Below are 20,951 nucleotides of genomic sequence, written 5' to 3'. Positions count from 1 at the left end.
AGTCACTGAAAACCCAGATAACTAACACACAGGAATAAAGTAACACTGTTTATTGTGTGGAGACAGCCCTTCTACTGGCAATGTGATCTGTATTGATTTTCTGACCTAGTTGTTAAGAAAAAAAATAGGCCAGACTGACTTACACAAGACAATATTTAGGTTAATAAAACAAACCTGTCAAAAACCATGCTCATTTCCTATGTTTGGGGTAAAACAAGTACTTCTAATTAATACAGCAGGTGCAGTGATTTGGGAGTGTGTGGGTGGGCTCCAGGCTGATTAAGCACTCAAGTTCCTGAAGTGAAACTGCACAGAGAGTGTAAAATGAAATACATTAAAAAGCATTTCTTAGGGTGTGCTGAATGCAAATTTCAGGCGTGCTCGTCACAGCTCAATCGCATTAACTGGAAGATGTACAGTAAAGGCAACATCTATATTAATGTTTTATTTATGCCAAGAAGACTTGAAGGCAGTGTTAGCTGTTTCCAGCTTCGAAATGATTCTGTCTTGTTTCTTAAACAGGCAGACTGTTAAATTTAGAAATACACAAGCTGATTCAGGCATCCTAATCTGTGGTCTACAGACTTCAGGACTCTTAAAACTGTAATTTAGCATTGCTCCAATTATACTACATGATCAAGGGTTATGGCAGTCAGAAACATGGTGCCCAGCTACGCTACTTAAGCTGATAACCTGGCTTCTGTCAAGCAAAAGCAGATTGGCCCAATTTCGTCCCCGTTTGTAACTTTTCTTACAGTCCTAAGCATGCATGAAAGACTGTTACCTGGACAACAACTGCAGCAACAGAACAAGAAAACGTGAGTTTCAAAAGAAAAATTTGTGTGGGAAGTGTAAGTCACATGTTGCTGGCAAACATATTACTAAAAAAAGAGAACGTAAAACAGCTCGGATCAGAATCCTCATCTTGATTTAGCGTTTTACATAACAGCATTCAAAACACGTCTGCAGAGTCGTGTTTACCATGGCACAGACACCTCTGTGTCAGTGATCTGAGAGGGCAGGAAAGATTCAGAATATACAGGCTGTAGGTCACGCGGGGGTCGTTTCCTGAAACGGCATTAATCATGAAGGCCAGTGTGTCCTCTTCACCAAATGGAAGCTGGCGTCAAGGGGCTACAATGAGACGCGGACCACCAAGACATACGACAGTTTCTCGGGGCCCCAGTTACAGCACATCATTTGCTCATGTGCCACGATCGGGGGGGGGGGAATTAACCCAGTGCCCTTGTGTATTCATCCATGCAAGTTCTCAAACTCTTGCTTGCCTCCCGTGTGTAGAGAGTCTGAGCAGAAAGCGACACTTGTTACAGCTGAGTAACAAGATTCACAGAAAAAAAAAAGCTGTTTCGGTGCTTTCAATGCCACCTGGCAATGAAGGAGCTTTCTGCGCTGGCCCCCGCAGGGGAGAATGAAACAAAGCAGGCCACGGTCGGGGCCCAGAGGCAGAGGCTTCTGCAAAAACACTATTCTCGCGGGCAGCAGAACTAAACACAGGTGCTTTCGAGTTCAAAAGAAAAAGGAAATGGCAGTAACGTGCTCGGGGTCAAATGAGAAAATTTGCATTTCTCACAATCCTCCTCTTGTTTCACACCCAAGGAATCCCCCCCCCTCCCCGTCCTACAGCTACTTCTCTAAAGTCTTCAAAATGCATGCAAACTTTATCAGCACGTCTGCAAAAGCCGTCTGAAGCCCGAACATTCAGACAAAGGGAGCTCCAGCCCGGCAGAGCCACAGCGCCGGCCGGGCAAGTTCCTGCGACAGCTTCCAGCAGCCGGAGCGGGAGAACCTCCTCCTGCAGCGGCTGCCAAGCCTCCCAGGGGCGCAGAAACCCCTTCGCTCTCCAAACACGCCAAGCAGGAAGCCCGCAATAAAAGCAGGGCTTGGCGGAATGCAGCTCCCTGCGGAAAGCCGCCCATATTTGGACAACCGGTAGTGAAACACGGTAGCCGGCGCTGCCTCGGGGCCCGTCGTGGGCCAGCAGCCTCCGCCACCGTTTCAGACGCCTTCGTTCGGACCCGCACTTCCAGGTTCGGGAACAATAAAAGTTGCTCGACGTGAGGAGCTACTCGACCGAGGCACACTGAGACCCCGACGCAGAATGGACCCTGCAGTCAGGCAGCTTGATTTGCGGGAACGCTGCACAAACCCTCTCTCCCCCCTCTACAGCCTGGTACCACATCTCTCTCGGCTCAGGTGCGAAACGAAACCCGCAGCTGCACAGTGTTGAACACGCTTGGCAAAGCAGGAAACTGCCAATTACACCACGACCGCGCAAGGTGGGTCAGCCATCTGTCTCGCCTGGCTCTACCTGCCGCAGGACTCCTCGTGAGCCAAGGACAGTTCGCTACCAAGATGAACCCATTTACCTCTTCGGCGCAAGTGCGTGGAGTGAAAACAACGGTGACAAATCGGGGCTCTTCTTCTAGCAAACAAGAAACGCTCTCAGTGGTTGCACCAAGGTAAACAGGATGTTAAAACCCTGGGTGTTTGGACAAAAGGCATGCCACTCTCTCGCTTTTGGACGTTACCGGCATGCACCTTCACTTTCCTTTGCTGCACACACAACTTAAGGCCAAGGTGCTTGAGCCACTGAGCACGCATTACATCTGTCGTCTGTTCAGTGGAGCACATCTGGCAGGGGGGGAAAAAAAACAGAACTATTTCAGTAAATCAAATCTAACAAAGGACTGCTGCTTTATACGGTCCGTTTTAATAGACAACGCGCATTAGATCATTATCCTCGCACATATGCACATTCCTGTACCATCTGTACAAAAACCCATCCCACACAACTCACAATAGAGAGCTCGTTCAGATGACTTTCAGCGCACCTGTCAAGCTGGAGAAAGCGCCATTGTGCGACACCTGTGCAGTCAGCATGGCAGTGGTTAAGTTCTGCTCACACACTTCCACAGCAATTACAGGGGATCACAGGCACAATAGACACTCCAGCACATGTAATTTATTCCTGACACGAGATGAAACCAGGCACCTGCACACAAGCAGCCTCTTTATTTTTAACACTGCGTGACTCAGCTGGGAGCCCAGTGCCAGACAGCCCACATGGTCTACAGACGCATCAGACTCGATCAGGCGGAAAACATACTGGGGCCCGTACAACCATGTGGTGGGAAAATAAAATAAAAAAACTTTTCTGAAGTTCACTTTAGATGCTTTTAATTATACATTCTGTGCTAGAATTTGCAGGTTCTGCTTCATGGTTTACGAACTCTTTACCAAATTAAGTTTACACCAGACCGAGTTTTGTCTAAAACCGTGCCATAAAAGACTACCGTCCCTTAACATCAATTACCGACACGCTGAACCTTTTTTTGACACCAATCCGATCACAGGTTTTCTCCCTTAATTTAAAAACTCTGCGACCAATATTCTTTAATGCACTTCAAAACAAATGGTAAAACGTTTCAGGAGTACAGTATTGTGTGTGCTGTTTAAGATCCAATGAAGCAACCACGCCATCTAGCGTCCAGTAAAACAAGACTAAGAAAGTGCTCGGAGCAAGGGACACCGCGTCCCGCTCCATGCGTGATGGACAGCCTCGGTTTCTTTTGAAACAGCTGCTTTCTACTTTAATAAATAACTCCTCTTAACACAATGACTATAACGTCCTCCAATAACAAGTAGTTCACGAACGCCTCCCCTTAGAATTCCTTGCACGCAGGTTGACAGAGGTCGAAAAAGAGGCGCAACAGGCCGACTGCGGGCTGGAGGGTGCCAGTGCGTTTGCGTGGGCGGCCAGCGCCCTCTGCTGACCGGGAAGCGGAAGCGCAGCCTCTCCGGCACACCAAAGCCCGCCTCTGGTGTCACTGCCATGCTGATCATGCGCTGGGTAAGCAGAACTGCGCGGATGAGCCAGCATTTAGGAAGATCTCAGCCAAGCACTTTCAGCACGATTTGCATGCAGGAATAAAGCCGGGTGGGAGCACGTGAAAATGCACCTCCAGAAAAACACATTCCAGCTGAAACAACTCTTCTTTTGACTTGGGTCTTCCTCTATTGTTGACCATTCAAGAAAAAGCAAGATCCACTAGTCGGGTATTACCAGGCCAGCCCACACTGAGCCATTTTCCTGTGCTTGAAAATCCCGGCTCCTAAATTAAACTGGACAGGACAGGAGTCCAGATCCGCACCTCCTGGCCAAATGGCTCTATCCAGATAGAGGACACAGGAAAGGCCAGATTCGGCACAGCAGCAAAAGAGCTGGAATCCTAGTCATGGAGTCAAACTTAACCACCAGAGGGCAGAATCAACTAACACATCATACAAGACTACTAATGAATAGAGAAAAAGGCCGCGATTTGCAAAAAAGGTCAGGTATGTCACCTCTTAACAGCCGGTTAGGTAGCTGTTTAGGTAAAATAACACTTGACAATTTAAAGAATAAGATATAAACCCCAGGGAGGGGACTGGTAGTAACCACTCCCTAGCTCTCACTAAGTCCCAGGGGAACATCCGATAGGTAAACCTAGGCAGCACATGACTGTGCCACAACCCCCATGGTAACAGAAGTAATTTCACTGACAGGTTTTGGACAGGACCCACACTGAAATACTAGGCACTAGGACTTGCAGTTAAAAGCCCTGCTTAACTGCTTGCAAGAAGAGAGTTCTTATGCTTCTTTTAAAACTTTGCAGGTTAACTACAAAAAAAAACTCTAGAGGAATAACTGCACTGAGCTAATTGTGGCATCCACTGCACCATACTGCATAAAAACTATTCTGGAAGATCAGCAAGCATGCCAGAATGGCTTAGATGCAGGAAAGGGGACTGCTGGCTAGAACCTGTAGACCAAGGGCAACAGCTACTTCTGTAAGAACACTGCATTCAATCATAATCATAAAATGGAAACAAAAACCCACATTCAGGAAACACAACAGTACTGGGTGCAATACAAACAACTTCATCAAGGCTGGAAAAAGACAGAAGGTCACACCGCTGTACCTAGAGCAAATAAAATCAAAGCGTCTTTCCTTCATAGTAAAATGAAGCAGTTGAAAAAGAAAGCAAGTTACACAAGGCATCGCCATCAACAAGCACAGTACATTTTTTTAAGCACAGACTTTCTCCCAGCCCATTAGTCAATCAAAAGAGACGAGTTAACAAAACCTCACCTTTTGTAGCGACGAAGGTGGTGACCCTGAACCGTCTCTGCCTCGGTCTGAACGTGGGATCTGAGACAAAGCACAGAAAAAAAAGGGAACAGATCTTGAGCTCCCTCTAGCAGATGTATACAGGCTCCAGGATGTTGAATCACACATGAACTATTACTACTTTTGCCTGGAGTACAGCCCCCAGTGTGAAGCAACACTGTCACAGCGCCGGCCTGCTAAGGCCTCCCAAGCCTTTAGAGAAGTGTATTACATCGCCTGGGCGCTGGCACACCAGCGGATTCCTTCACGCCCTTATTAACACCGGCAAACTGTACAGTCAGGACAGCTCCCACTTGCCCATGGCCCCACAGAATGTTAACCTGCTGTTGTGCTAATATAGCACTTGTAGAAATTTCCCCAAGCATAACAGCAGAAATGGGACACCCAGGAAATTTTCAAGGAAAGGACAGACCCTTGAATCACTTAGCTATTACTGTCTTATGGAGAGAGAGGGATCTGATGGCTTTGTGTTTTCTATAATCTTTGTGATGTTCTTACAGGCTGTAAGACAATGGAAAAACACCAACAGTACTTTCAAGCAGGGTTGGCTGCAGGGTGAGACAAAGTGATCTGATCTCATCTTGTTACTACATTTCCATTTCTGACCACAAGGGGGCAGCAAAGGCCTACCTGAGCCCGCGTTAAGCCAGCGCTCCCCCAAAATGGTCAAAATTACTCAGACGTGAAGAACGGGAATACGGTACACCTGATATCTCAAAATCCCAAGGAAGCACTGATGGTGGGCTTCGTCACTTGAAACCACATTTTGGTGATCTGGTGTTTCCAGTTTGTTTTTTTGTTTTTTTTAATGCTGCATTGCTGTGCTTTGTTTCCTCTGTCACCAAGAGCTATTTACACGCATTCTTCTCCACATTCCTCTCTGAACAGGTATCTCCACTGCGGGAGGGCTGCAGACGGCAGGGCAGGTAGGGAATCCACCCCCCCGGCCCTGTGGCACTCCGAGCTGCCCCCGGTGCAGACCGACTGCAGGACTGGGGGAACTCTCCACCGCTTCCTTCAACACCTGAGGCTTAGACTCGCAGAGACGCGCCCCAGCCCCCCCGACTTCCAGCATCCTGAAAATACCGCACCACAGCGGGCGACTCGGCTCCACGCACCCTCGGGCAGCGGCGGAGAGGCAGGATGAGAAAAGGCGATTCGGTAAGGCAGGCGAGAAGGGACGGGCAGACAGAGGCCGTGCTCAACGGCTCAGCTGACGGATTCAAATCTCCTGCTGTACCCCAAGGAACTTCTCAGAAACAAGACCATTCTTTCTCGGAAACAACTGCCTCCAGTCAAGGCAAATAAGAGGCTCGTTTTTCACTCCTGCCTGTGACACACAGCGAAGCAGGGGGAAAAAAAAAATCATTTCCTTAGATTCATGTATTTGACAAAGTAAAAACAAACCAAGGATCTAAATCTTAAAGGAGTTAAGACTGATATGCTTTTAAGAGTTCTCTCTGCTGATAATGTCCAGCTACCCACTATATACAACCTTAAAAACTCGACAACAGACAAAATTCATTTCAAATTAGCTACCCATGCCTTAGCCAATACAACGGACGTGGGCTCAATTTTCTAGAAACTTAAAATGGGAGAGCACAAACAGACATTCATTATAAGGTACACTATTTATGAAGCTTAATCATTTCGCAACCATTGAGATCATATGTTTACCAGTAGGTGTGGATCAAGCCATTTTCCAGCCACCAAAAAAACTTTCCAGGTAGAAGTAAATTCTACTTCACCTATGACCAGAGGAGGAAAATAAAAAACAGAAGCCTATTGTGTTCACTGCATTAGCCTGTAATCGCACGCGTGTTCACACCCTACGGTCCACAGTGCTGTGTAAAACACTTTATACATTCCCCACCGTTTACTCAAGGACAGGGTGGCAAATGTGCATTCATTTCTAACACCTGATGGAGTTTAAGTCCAAAAACGCAGCAATATCTGCAGAAGACAATGTAGGAAGGCCTTGCCCCCTGTGACTTATATTTAAATAATGAAGCAAAGCGTCGCTTCAAAACTGCACTGATCTGCCACAGGTCGAGAAGGAACAGGCGGCTGAGCCACGGCTCATCTAGAAAGGTCATTTTTAGTTACATTAATTTTCCTCAGGTTTATGAGCTACACCGATAGGCTTTTTACAAGCCTAGTTCACACGGTTCACTTGTCCTGTGCTTAAACAAAAAAAGGTTGCCTGGGTTTATGATGCTATTAAACACAGGGACGCATCCCAAAGAGCTGGACTCTTCCGCATAGTGACATAGCTGGAAAGAACCATGCTGTACATGACACAGCAAGCCTCCGGCAGAGAACAGCAATATAATTAGCAATACTACCAAGATCAACTGTATTAATATACATGGGGAAACAAGGAATACTGTATTAGCACTGTCCATGAAGGTTCCCAGAAAACAAATTACTACTGTTTAAATGTAGAAGTAACAAAGAATAAGTAACAGGTTTATCCCGTGCTGAAAAGAAAAGAGGAAAACAATGTTTCGGCTGAGGGGCGTTCTTCGGGTGTGAGCAGTGAGCACACGTCTTCTCTCACACCCGAAGAAGGCTCCACAGGCGAATTGTTGTTTTCTTTCTTCTCTTTTCAGCACGGAATAAACCTGTTACTTGTTCCTTTGCAGCCTACGCCTGCTGACGCAGCTCCCCACCTGAACTAGTAATCAAGAATGATTCTTCTGATTTTCTGGGTGTCTGCAGGATCAAGGACGCAGCGTGGAGCTCCAGATGTTCAGTGAATTTGCCACCTGCTTTGCAAAGTCATGCATTCCTCACGTTGCCTCTGAACACATTATATCTTGAGGCAGGTTAGCATTTTTTGCACACGTTAAAAAGCAATAAAATGAAAAGTCATTCTTCACCAGTTTAAAAATCCCCCCCCCCCCCCCCCAACTTGAAAACCCACGTGAGGAAACCTGCCGGATGACTGGAACGTCCCAGTAATTCACACAAGAACATGAGTCGAATAAGCAGACGAACAGCAGAAGCTGCCTGATCTTGTCAGCTCTCACAGGCCGAGCAAGGCTGGGCTTGGCCAGCAGTTTAAAGGGAGACCTCCGAGGGACCGCTGGTTCAAGCTGGCTTGAGAGAACCAGCAGGTGGCGCTTCTCCCTGGAGACACTGCTTTCTAAGGCAAGGCCCAGGTATGGCGATGGGGGACACCGTTCTGTCCGGAGATGCCATCCTTCCGATGAGATTTCTAAACTGAAGCCCTGGCTGCTTCGCCAGTAAATACTGTGGGCTCTGTACAGGTGCTGACCTGAGTGCCCTGGCCATATCCCACTTCAGGGTTGTACGGCCTGTGCCCCCCTCACTCAGCTGGTGAAGTCATGTCTCGTTTCTCCACTCCACGGGCTGTGTTGGTGCCCCTGGTGTACAGCAGGGTGACCCAGGTGGGGTGGGTATATACCTTCACATATAAGGGATGCGAAGAGGGGGAATGATCTGATGCTGCACGCTAGACACTCTGCCCTGCGTTCTCAGCCTCCAAGCGTGTTCAGAAAGCCTTCCCAGGCAGCGAGTCTGGAAAGCACATGGCCGAGGAAAAGAATCCCTGAGTCTGTTGCCTTATGAAACACTCCCATCCGAGGAGCTCCGTCTCCTTCAATGACTCAAAGGCTTTCTGAACACATGGTATGCCCTAATCTCCCAGCATCTTCAGAGAAGGTCATTTGTTCAGGGGGAACTGATCAATTAGCCTCTGTGTTGAATGAAGCAGATGATACAGCGAGGGGACGAAAGCACGTGCTTCTTTAGTGCATATTCAAATAGTACAGATGTGTGCACAATGTCTGCATTGAAGCTGGGTGTTGAAAATGGGCTTTGTCCAATGTAAGCAGGGCATACTGAAGTCTGGAGAGAAAATCACCACTACAGGAAAACCCACAAAAATTCAGCGCTTCCATAAATCTTATTAAAAGGTTGCAAACAGTAGTTAAACTAATATTATCTTGTGGTCCCCTAACAATGGGGGAAAAATTGCAATTCTTTCTGCATGCAAGTCAGAGAAAAGGGCTTCATCTCTTTCATTTTAGTGAATGAAACACATGTAGGACACGGATGCCATCATAAATTGGATATATTGTCTCACATTAAGCATAAGCAAATTCTTTCACACTCACGGCTCCATTAAAAGCTTTATTTAGTTATAAATTTCAAACAGAAATGGACCCATTTCTCTTAACTGTGATCCCCTTCATTTGTACGTTACATTATTTTGCTAAATGAAGTGTAAAATTCATTACAAACTCTCAGATAGAGGCTTAAAACGCTGTGCCAGTTTACAGATTGCTAGGCAACTGGTATGAAACACGGCACAGAGACGACCCAGGGCTCTACAGCTGCAATCACTCTGAGTGAAGTAGATCACAAACAGAACAAATGCTGCTGTCAAAGTCCAAACATTTCTATTTCCTGTATTTATTCAAAAGCGCCAGAGACTATGGCAGTGTCCTTTAAAAAAAATCTCACGTCCTGTCGAAATTGTTGCAATGTAAACAGCTTACATTGTAAGCTAAAATGTCAAGGGGGTGAGGAAAGTCATACCAAATTCACAGTACAGTACGAGAAACCCATCAGCAGAATGCAACCTATACATGTGTATGACTATATAGTGTATAAACATGCATATGCAGTCAGGCATTCATTCATGTGAAAGAAAACGGAAGAACAATGCTTCCAAGCCCCTTCAGGCGAACTCAATTTTAAAGCAGTGCTACTTTATTTTTTTTTAAATCCACTGCATATATATTTCCAGTGCTTACTTAAACGCTTCTTAAAGTGCTTATTTCAAAAACCAGTGCTTACTGACATCTCACCCCCATGGCAATGTTAATGGATGCACTATACTGTGTGCTGTCACTCAAAGGCGGATTCATTTCGCGACCAGCCACATTCGCCAGAATCGAACCCCGAACAAGTTCTTATCGTGACATTTCCAGAAGGGAGAAGATTCTGCCGCCTGCGGTTTCCAGCAGTTGCCAAGCAACAAGTTAATACAGCGCTCCCCTCCTGTCCTCCTTGGCTGTGGCGCCCGGAGCTCGTCTCCGCCAGTCTGATCTCCACTCCGCCTCCAAGGCTCGCAGACCTGTCCGCGGGGAAGGGGAAACGCGCTGCTGCTGGAGGACAGGATTGAAATGTAAGATTACCGCACAAAGGCGCTAAAAACTCTCATGATGGGGAGCTGAAATAAGAAAAAACGGCAGACTGGACTCCCCCACGCTGCCCCCACTCCGACACAGTGGATATCAACCTGTACCGTCCAGTCACATCCTCCCAGCTCAAACTCCACCTCAGTGCAACACGACCTCTTCACTCGAACGTGACGGAGCACTGATAGGGCGCAACCGGCATGAGGGACAATCATTAAACGCCCCAGTGACAAACAGATTTCTGATTACCTAGAAAACGTTTCCCCCCACCACCACCGGCACTTCTAAAACAGACCACAGCGTTACCGAACGAGGAGGAAATCTTAAAATTCTCCCGTGTTGTCGGATGTGGCGATGGCCTCGCTGAGCCTGAAAAAGCGTGCTCTCTCGGAGGTTCGGAAGATCCGCTGGAGAACACGCGTGGCTGGCAGGTCAATTTTGTTCCGACCACTCATCCTGGTCGCACAGCACTGGGAAGATGTGGTCTTGGGATGAACCCCACTCTGGCAATAAATGAATGTGGCATGTTAGCCCATTCCTCATCTATAAAACCTTTAAAAAAAAAAGATCAGGATTTCCACCGCCCCCCCAAAGCAAACACCTAGAAAACCACAGGTTTTCATCGCATTTGAAAGAGCACCACTAGGTACAGAGATGGAGAAGCTAATTTTTAAGCCCGCCTGCAGTATCAAGCAAAAAGAAAAAAGGTTGTAAAAGGACAGAAAAACAAAGCTGAAGTTTCGTAGGAAACAGGAGAACCCCACAAGGTGTTTCCTTCAGTTCTGTTTGCATCAGCAAAAAAAAATTCATTTCGGCACGAGCACCAACGTCATCTGGAAAATCGAGTCTGGCAGAGACTGCTGTTCCTCTCAGTCCAGGGGAATATTTTTCTTTACAGCATGGAAAAATAAAAATCTTAACCAGCATTATCCAAATGCTTTAGCTTGTGTACCTTGAACCAGGTTGACTACTAGCCCTACTGGTTTGTGTTTCTTTGCTTACGTACATGCAGCCCATGAGATTCACAGCTGCTGATCCCAGTTAGCGTTACTTGTCTCAGACTGCTCAAGGCTAATTCAGTTTCCAATGCTCTGACCTCTCCCCTCAGCATCTCCTCTCCTTTGGCAAAGGGACACCAACATCTGACGCAAAAAATCTAAACAAGAAACAGGGCATCGGTGTGGAAAAGGCATGCACAAAAATCTTACATGGGATAAAAGCCCATTCCATAAATTGAACAAATGCTACAGATGAACAATTCATGCTTTAAACCATCTGAAAAAGGTGAGAAACATCCAGCCTATTATCTTAAACTAACCTTGTGAAAAAAAATGCCACAGCTAGGCAAATGTTCTGAAGCTGTGGTAACCAATGCCCATTTATCAGACCTGCTGATTAAAAGAAACGCTATCGGGATTCACATCTGCTAAGAAGTTACAACAGTGTGCAAGCTTCGCCCTGATGATCCCTATCTCCCTGTACAGAGAGATGAAACACCTGGCCTCAGGGAACGCATCTGAGATCAGCTGAGGGATACAGGCTGATCACCCTCCCCGAGTCCCTACATCCGAAATCAACAACTGCGGGCAATAACGTCTTTCATACCGTTTTAGAACATGCATTCGCTGCATTATTTATGGAAATAAATAAGAAACATTAAAGCACTTTCTCGGTACAAGAACAACAAATGTCACTCTACTGTGGGTCTTTGTTTCAGGTGGCTTGCAATGTTGTGCATTCGAGTACCTCCGTGACGTTAACTGTGCGAGGCACCAATTCGGGTTTGCAAGAACAGGCGCTTTGAGGACTTTAATGTAAAACAGTCTTTTTTTTTTTTTTTTTTTTTTTTTTACACACGGCAAGAAATGTTTCTGCACCGATACTGAGATTCTGAACCCCACATGGAAATGACACATTTATCAGTCCCGAGTCTGAAGCCACAGTGAAAACCCTCTTCTGCCGTGGAGCCTCCTTCACACAGAGGCAACTCGAGAACCCCCCCCAGAGCCAAAGCGCCACACTTCCCCCTCTCTGCTTTTCAGTGTGCAATTCGCTTCTGCCGGCCCCTTGACTTCTCCTTTGATGTCACCCGCTGCCAGCACGTTTCAGTAGACGGGACGAGAGAAGCTGCCTCTCGACAACCTGCTTCGGACGTTCATCCCCCCCCCCCCCCCAAAGGCAGACGCCGGGTCTGTGGGTCGGTTCCCAACACGCGGTCCGATCCTCCCCGTGACCCGTGACCCCAGCTCGGGGTGAATCCTCAAAGCCAGAGGGGTTGGAGGGGGGTGGAGAGGGGAAGCCTGCTGGGGCGGGGGAGACGGACAAGCAGCTGCAGACCCTCCCAAGCGCGTCTTGTGCGGATCATGCCACACAGCCTGCCTAAGTGCCTGACGCATCCATGACACCCCCTCCCCGGGAACGCTGACGTCCGTCCACGTCACACAGACAAAGGGCGCGCTGTGCACAGCTTCGGCACAGCGGCCTCCAGCGCAGAGGAGTCGAACCCTGTGCCTCGTGAGGAGCCCAGAAGCGCAGCTCCGCTCTGCACTGTCTGCCGTTGAGACCGGCATTCACCGCCCGCGACACGAGTCTGGCGAACTGATCCCCGCGGTCCTGCTCTCCCCTCCTCCCTCCCCATTAAGGACAGAAATGACTGTGAACGGGCTATGGGCTCAATTTTAATTTTCGTTGGTTTCGCAAGCAAAACATCCCATTAATCTGGAAAACAACCCTGCCTTCTATTGATGGAGTGGATAAGAGAGCTATGCACCGCTTTTAAAAAAGAAAGTAACAGAAGCAAGTAAAAACAGCCAACCTAAGGCACCCAAAGTCAAATTCTCATTTTTAATACCTCATATCCCATGTATTAAACAGACTGGTTTTGCTTTTCACACTGCGCTGTTAGTACTTTGAGAGCAGCAAGCTTTAAATGAAGCTGGAACAGGTAATGTTAATTTAACCAAGGTAAATTCCTAATTCCGAAGGAAAAGAGTAGATTGTGTGGAATGGTACGTTGAACAGCTAACTCCTGGTTTAGACACGGTTGAGAACAAAACCGAGCCGAGGCGACCAGCTCTTTTCAAACAGCACTTCAGCAAGAATGCAGGGGTTTAATCAGAGCACCGTGCCCTTCCATAAAAGCTTTTGGCCAACACTGCTGTGGAAGGCAAAGCGAGATCAGTGCTCAAATAAAATTAAACAATTTCCCCATCTCCTAAAGAAGATTTCGGCAGTGAAGAAGTACTGAACAGCCACAAAATAGGAACTGCAAGTTTAAAAAAAAAAAACAGAACCACATTTTTATTGGCAGAGCACATGTTCAAATGAATAATGAATGGACTATGAAGGGATCGTGAAGCATGAAAATTTTACAAAAGACTCATTTATCTTAGTAATACTGCTGTGTTAGGACGATTGTTCAAAAACAAAACTTTTTTTGCTTCTCTACTCAGCTTACTCATTATATCAGGACCTGCCAATGATCCCGACCACTAAAACCTTCTCCTGTCTGCCTACCATACTTCCCTTTAACTGCATCACTCTATCAACCAAGAGCGATTCTCTACCAACATGAAGCTTTAAGAAATGACAGCAATGTCTCCTTTCACCCTCCCCCAGAGGGCAAAGCGACGAGAATCTCAGACTCTTGAAGACACGTTCCTCAATCCCCAGGCAAAGCCTGTTTATGTGACATGCAAATATGACACTTGATAGAGGACAAATATGGAGGCCCAGCAAATGAGACACTCCACCCCATGCTTTTCAATTCTACTGCCAGAAACGCACAGTGCGCATTGCTAGGTAATGCACCCATTTATCGATACTGAACAAGCATGTGTCTGTTCACTGGTCTCCGACTCCTACAAGGCACTAAATCACCCCCAGCTCATCCCATGAACGTTCAAGGGGGCTCAAGGCTGGTGACCAGGGCATATATGACATCACAGTCACATCCTCACCCTGCAAGAAAGCTGTTGTTACATGAGCATTCTGAATGGGACCATGCAGTTAGCCACCATCAATCGCTACAAGCGAAGTTTTGCAATGACTAAACTGCTTACAGCATCAAACATGGATGTCTCCATCAATCTTGGCAGGATGCCACGACTCCATGGTCTTCTAAATCCTGGCTATCACTGGCGGACTATTGGCACTTACGTCTCACCAGCTTGGAAAATCTCTCAAGCAAGTGAATCGCAGCCTACCACAAAAGAAAATTAATCAAAACTAAGCCGAAAAACATTCTGGGCGCCGGATTTGCAATCGGAAGGCTGCAGGTTCAAACCGCAGATGGGTTAGGGCTGTAGTACATTTGAGCACTGTGCATCACTCCGGCGTATACAATAAAACGTTCCAGACATATAAGGGGTGCAAATTTAAGTGCTTTGGATAAATGCTTTAGCCAAACAAGTTCCTTCTGATGCTCAGTACACAAAAATGGCTGAAGGGTAATCTATGATGGCATCAAAACCCAGGCTTTAGGCGCAAAAGGCAGAGCCATAATAGTCTATTCTTACGTTAACAAAGCCAAGTATATGAAATGTTGCTGAAGCAAAATTGATGGCCATTTTTTTCTCCTACAATGGGTTCCTGGAAAGCTGGGAAGATAAAAGAGTTTTATGTCTCGCCTCCCAAAATACACTCGGATACAGGCACCATGTCCTCAGGGACAGCCGGATCTCTTCCGCTCTCCACAGGCCTGTGACGTCACTCAGGAGGTCATTTGTCACAGCTGGCTGAGCTTCGGCGAGAGAGAGAGAGACCCCAGGAAACACTGTGATGGGCCGTGACTACATGGTCTAATGTTCAAGAATCATTGCACATCAGAGAATGACCAACTTCCAGCCTGAGGCCCTGCAGCTCTCTCTCCTCCCTGGGTACCGAACAGGCGATTGTAACGGAAACTTCAAGTCTATGCCGAAATTTTAATTTCCCCTTCCTCACCGAGGCACGCAGCCTTCATTACAGTTTCTGTTAAAACGGACTAGCAGGCAGGACGAACCTTTATGTTAAGACGCCGACATGCTTTACCAGGCCAACCGGGTGAGCTGCCAACCGGAAATCTTCCGAGGTTCGAGACAGTGGCGCTTCGAGGAGAAAAAGTACATCACTAGTCCGCTGCCTCGTGTGTAACAGCTCCTATATGGAAAAACCGGCAGGAAATTATAAGTTGGCCAGTGCACAAGAGCTTTCCGACTAGTGTCAGTGCTGTTCACATAAAGAACAGTAAGATTAAAGCCAAAGGCCATAATTAGTCTAAGAGAAGTTAATTGCTTTAGTGCACCACCTGAACTCTAAAAGCAATGCGTAATGTTTAACCATTGAACACGCTTTGCAAACATTTCTTAAACTCCAGGCCCCTTTGGAAAGCGCATTTCCTGACTATCCTTCCTGAACCGCGGCGCTCGGACATCTCCAACCTACCGTGTAAGATCGGTCTTCTTCAACCGACGCTCTTTAAAGCGGTATGCAGTTCAACGATTTCTAAAGCAAATACTTTGGTGGGTCACCGCATAACAACATTTTATAGTTCGCACATATTGTGTGGATTAATATAGCGAATGTAGAGAAAATGATGCCTTGTCTCTCAAATTAAACAACTGTGTGCCAAAGACAGTCAACTGCTGAAAAGGGTCCTCATTTCCTTCAGCCTGGTCTTGAACATGCCTTACACCTCCAGATACGACCAGAGACCTCAAGACACTTCACAGAACATCCATCTCCTAACAGGGTCAAGCCTCTTTACTAAAATCCAGCTAGAGTGAGTATACGGCAAGGACGCCTAAGATCTCACAAGCTGTAGACATCATAAAGCACATTTTAACCGAATTGCTAGGAGCCACGTTATTGGACATGTCACAGAAGCAAGAGGAGTGATAGGTCCAATCTGCTCAGCACAGTGGCACAAAAAAAAAATACTCTCTCTCTCACGCTGCCACCTCATGTCATCAGCTCCCCTGGATGTCAAATTTAATTCGGAGGCTTTATCTGTGGAATCAAAGACGGCCAGAAGCACAGATCACTCCTGCACCTGCCCGTTAGTACCCTGAGCCACGCACCGCGGTGGTCACGCGTCACCCACAGGGAGAACAAACACGTCAGGCACACGCAGAGCCAGTGGGTGGTGGGGGGGTCTCTGTGTGACGGTTTCCATATGGCAACCAAGAACGTCATCACCATCAGGCATCACACTGCTCTACAGAAATAACTTCCTCCAGCTGGCCCCCTCTGCCCTGTCTCACACGCACTCCGGCCAGCCCCTCAGAAAAATCACTTTGCAAACGAAACTCAGGACATCAACGTGCAGTCCTACTGCACGTTTCCAAAAGGGCTCTCTCGGAGGCAGGAGGCTCAGCGCAAAACTCTGGATTTGGCAAAACAAAATGCTCCTTTAAATCTGGCCCTCAGGGTGGGGTGATGAGAAACTTCTCATCCTGTGGGCTTATTTCCACAATTTCCACAATATCCGACGGGAAAAAGTCAAACTGACACAGGTATTTAGCATAATACAAGTACAGAAATTGCACCCAAAAAAATTACGATTACAAGTTTAAAAAAAACATCATTTCATGAAGCATCACAGCCCAGTGATGAGTAAAGTACAAAGACCACTTGTTTGTACTTCGTATATTTAATTTTGATACTCGGGATGGGGCTGAGTATTTAAGGAGGATTTAAGCACCACATCTTCCTCAGAGGTAGCAAACGAACAGGACTGTTCAGCATCAGGGCAGAGGATCACCACGTGATGATTTTTTCCAACTCAATAATGTACAAAAGAGAGGGGAACACAAACATCAAAAGCAGCTTCCGTTTCTCTGATCTCTGTCCCATCAATGTCAGGTCACTGTCTGCGGTAAAGATTTAAAACACCAACAGGGGCCAATTAGTACACAGAACGGTACAGACCAAAACAAAACGAGGAAGAGAATTTTGTTCAGCTGGGAGAATTTGTGCCTGAATAAATCCCTACAAAATAAGTCCATATAAGTTTCCTGTTATACTGACAGCACACCTTTTCCCCAAAGGGAAACAGGCCTGAGAGCTAACAAAAACATCATCAGATGCCTTTTTATGCTCTTCAGTTCCCATAGCAACTTAATCCAACATAAAATAAAGCAGTGAGTGCATCTGCCCTACGAAATCTTATTAAACACCTAAGAGACTGCTGTTTCCTGAACCCAGTAGAGCACCGTTTCATCTCTTCTTTGCTGCTTCCTAATAGATGTATTAATTGGGCATTTATTGACGTTATGCAGTTTTGAGTGAACATTTAAAGTACAAAATTACCGCGGCCAAGAGATCAATACTACTTCAAAGGCAAGGCAGTAATTGGGGCCTGAGGCCTGCAGCCTCACTAGTCAGTAACAGGTCAGACTGACCTTCCCCTGCACTTTCACATTCAAAACCAAGTAAACAAGAACTCAAGCCTCCTTTCACTTCCTTGTGTAAGTGCAAAATACGATCGCTGTCAGAAGGCCAAACTCAACAAATCCCAGAATGAAAACAAACTTTCTTCAGAACAGGAACAAGTAATAGGTTTATTCCATGCTGAAAAAAAGAAGAAAGAAAACAACGTTTCGGCCTTCTTCAGAACAGTCCTATTTCATCGGAAAGCTTCACTCGCCGCATGTTACTTGCAAGACACAGTCTTCCAAAAAAAAATCACACAAAGTATTAGTATCTCAGGAACAATTGGGCCTCAACGAATACAGAAAAATCTACAGAAGACACAATTGTGCCCCAGGCACAGCAGTTAGGTCTGGATGGCCCAGCAGTGCATAGTGTCATACAGCTGGGCCATCCAGACAACGAGGCTCTTATTGTCCACATAAACATATCTTGGCAAGGTATTTTTGCAATCCTGTTAATAAAACTCAAGACAGGCAGTCGTTTCAATTTTGGTTGACGGCACAAACGTCCAAACACTCGCAGCCCGAGGGGGGTGGTTTCAGTACAGAGCCCAGCAAACGCAAAGTTGTCCCTGTAAACCCATCGGCACAAACTCGGAGGGATTTCTCTGGGAGAGGCCTCGGCTTGCCCAGCCGGATCTCGGAGCCGCGACGCCCATGGGATGGGTGCCAGGACAGCAGGATGCCTCAACCCTTTTCTCCCCGAGCAGCAACCTCCCAGAATCGCCCGAGCGCCTTTTTTAAAACCGAAAAAACCTCAACTGAATGCCACCCCCTCTTACAGAAGAGACACATCTTGGTGAAATAACTAACCCTGTAAAGGCAAGTTAAAGCATGTATTTTAACAAACGAGCCTGTTAGTGGAATACATTTAGTAGCTAACCTGTAGAAAACCACAGTCTAAATAAACACTGTTATCCCAAATATTATCTGCCACACAGTGATCCACTATGCACTGCCATGAACCGCGAGCGTCACTGACCGTGAACGCTTGTGATGTGTCTAAACAATGAGTACTACGATCCTGTGAGAAAAGAGCTACCAGCACCAGCTTTAAATCCAGGAAAGGGGCACAAAATTTGCATTGTTGTTCTGTAAACACTGCGGCTTCAGCTGCAGCGAGACCAGACCGGAGCTCGAGCTCTGCAGTGCACACTTCACAGGGCTGTGACAGAACGCACGGACTACAAGCGCACCTTCGGAAAGGAACAGAGACTCCGATCGGATCAATGATCCGAACTGCGAGGACATCGGGACCGGCCACCGTATCATTTTCAAGATTACCGTAACAAAAGCATTCACTGGTTAGGGGAGTCATTAACATACTATAACACATTTCTGAGGTTCTAAAGGCGCTTTGCCTTGAGATCTAGAAGTGGTTGCCTGATTAGTTTATATGCATGAAAACTGGAATAAGAGCCTCCATATTAAATTTTCTTCTACACAGGCATAACATTTCATGACAACCACTGGGGCCTGCCTGAATCTTCAACAAGCCTTGCTATACCAGTGGTGTCTCGCAAAAAAAAAAATTCCAGAGTAACTGTTCATCAACTCTGTATTATTCCCCCCCCTCGTGATTCAGAAGAATAATCAATAACTTAAAACACTGTTACCACACTGCCTCTGTCAGTATTTGCCAAGATGTTAGAATTACTTCAAGCTCGCAATCTGACTAGGGTCACTTGACCTTTGACACTGGATGCGCTTGGAGGGGGGGGAACAAAAAGTCTGGGCCGCAAGAAGCCAATCGCGAAACAATACAGAAAGCAATCCGCTGCAATCCCGCACCACACTTTTTGATTTCATTTTATGTAAGAAATGCAGTAGTTAAAAGGCAACTTTGAACATGTTTAAGAGCTGAGAAGACTCAAGCACCACTATGAAGTCAACTCAAAGTCTGGTTGTGTAACTTGAGACCTCGCCTGTAGGAAAGACCAGGAACCCCTGGTATAAAGATCCGACATGAACAGCCAGCCTCCTCATGTGCCTGGGCCCTGTGGATCGGACCGGTAAAGAGCGCCGTACCTGTGTCCAGACAGGCCGGGATCCACACGAGGTGGGGAAATGTCAAGGTTCCCCTACGCCACAGCCTGACAAGGTTCTGCCATTAGGAGGGCTAGGCTAGAGTCATTATCATCATCGTCAGCCCCACCATCACGAGTATCCAGGGAGCAGTAGGAACATCTTGGTTTAGAAGCGCCCAGGGGTCAGAAAAGGAACCCTGTCTCCAAACCAGAAACAAACTGGGAGCAGCTCCCTACCTGTTAACAGCATCGCTAACCATATTAAAACCTGGTCTGAGATTTGGGAGGTGGGGAGAGCAGATGACGACGCTGACCAGGTGTACGCCCGCAACTATAAGTGCCACGGCAAGCTACAGGCTGGGAGCGCTAGTGGATGATACTGCATCTCCATTCTGCATGTGGGGACCGGAGAGATCAAAAAGCGCATTGGCAAAGGGTAGCCGGTTTCAAAGAGTGTCAGCAGAGGTTTCCGAAGTGCTGACTGGAGTGGGAATTTTCATAATCTGTCAAAATAATGCCTCGCGAGAAACGTCAAGAATATTCCCATACGGATCTCTCGGAAGTAATCAGGACCAGATGCACCACATTCAAGGCTACTTGAAATGAGTTCCTTTTGTGTCCCTGTCGGCTGCAGACCAAGCTTCAGCCACCAGGAAACAAGCCGCCATCGGTCGTAATGACGTTGGCGATCTTTCCTAACTTAATTACTCCAGCATGCTTCTATGAAGCAAAAGAGTGAGTGTGCCCAAGGCCAACAGCATGCCGCACACAAGGGTAAAAGATCATTAGGAACGATTCTTAAAGTCTTTAAAAACACATCATCAATTTATGACGCAGTCAGGAAATATAACCCCTGTAATTGCAGCTCTAGGGGTGAATGGGAGTTCTGTCACCGAGATCTGGGTAATGAGCCATGGGAAGGAAGGAAGCACTTGGGTATGACAACTGCAACACACGCAAGCGTGCTCCGAACCTGAAAAAAGAATCTGACGTTGCACTCTTCTAAAAAAAAAAAAACAGGAAACAAAAGGCTAAACACCCAATGGGATAAGATTTCAAGGAACAAATGAAGGTTAATTTAATGCTAAAAAGTAGGAAGAAGAAACATTTCAGCTGTTGAGGAACACCTGAAGAAGGCTCATCAGGTAA

General features: G+C 46.7%; 1 protein-coding gene across 6 annotated transcripts in view; it reads right to left on the bottom strand.

Annotated features, from left to right (window-relative positions):
* LOC107078345 (guanine nucleotide-binding protein G(I)/G(S)/G(O) subunit gamma-12-like) overlaps positions 1–20,951 on the bottom strand; it is a 59,253-nt gene that overhangs the window by 27,740 nt on the left and 10,562 nt on the right. For 3 of the 6 annotated variants that reach the window (XM_069193908.1, XM_069193909.1, XM_069193907.1), the window contains exon 2: positions 5,154–5,213. The exons of the other annotated variants lie outside the window; for them this stretch is intronic. The gene's annotated coding sequence lies outside the window, so the exon portion shown is untranslated. The remainder of the gene's footprint in view (positions 1–5,153; positions 5,214–20,951) is intronic. 6 annotated transcript variants of the gene reach the window in all.

Source organism: Lepisosteus oculatus, chromosome 9, assembly GCF_040954835.1.
Source record: "Lepisosteus oculatus isolate fLepOcu1 chromosome 9, fLepOcu1.hap2, whole genome shotgun sequence".
In the NCBI taxonomy this organism is placed as follows: domain Eukaryota; kingdom Metazoa; phylum Chordata; class Actinopteri; order Semionotiformes; family Lepisosteidae; genus Lepisosteus; species Lepisosteus oculatus.
This window is presented reverse-complemented; position numbering and strand designations above follow the sequence as displayed.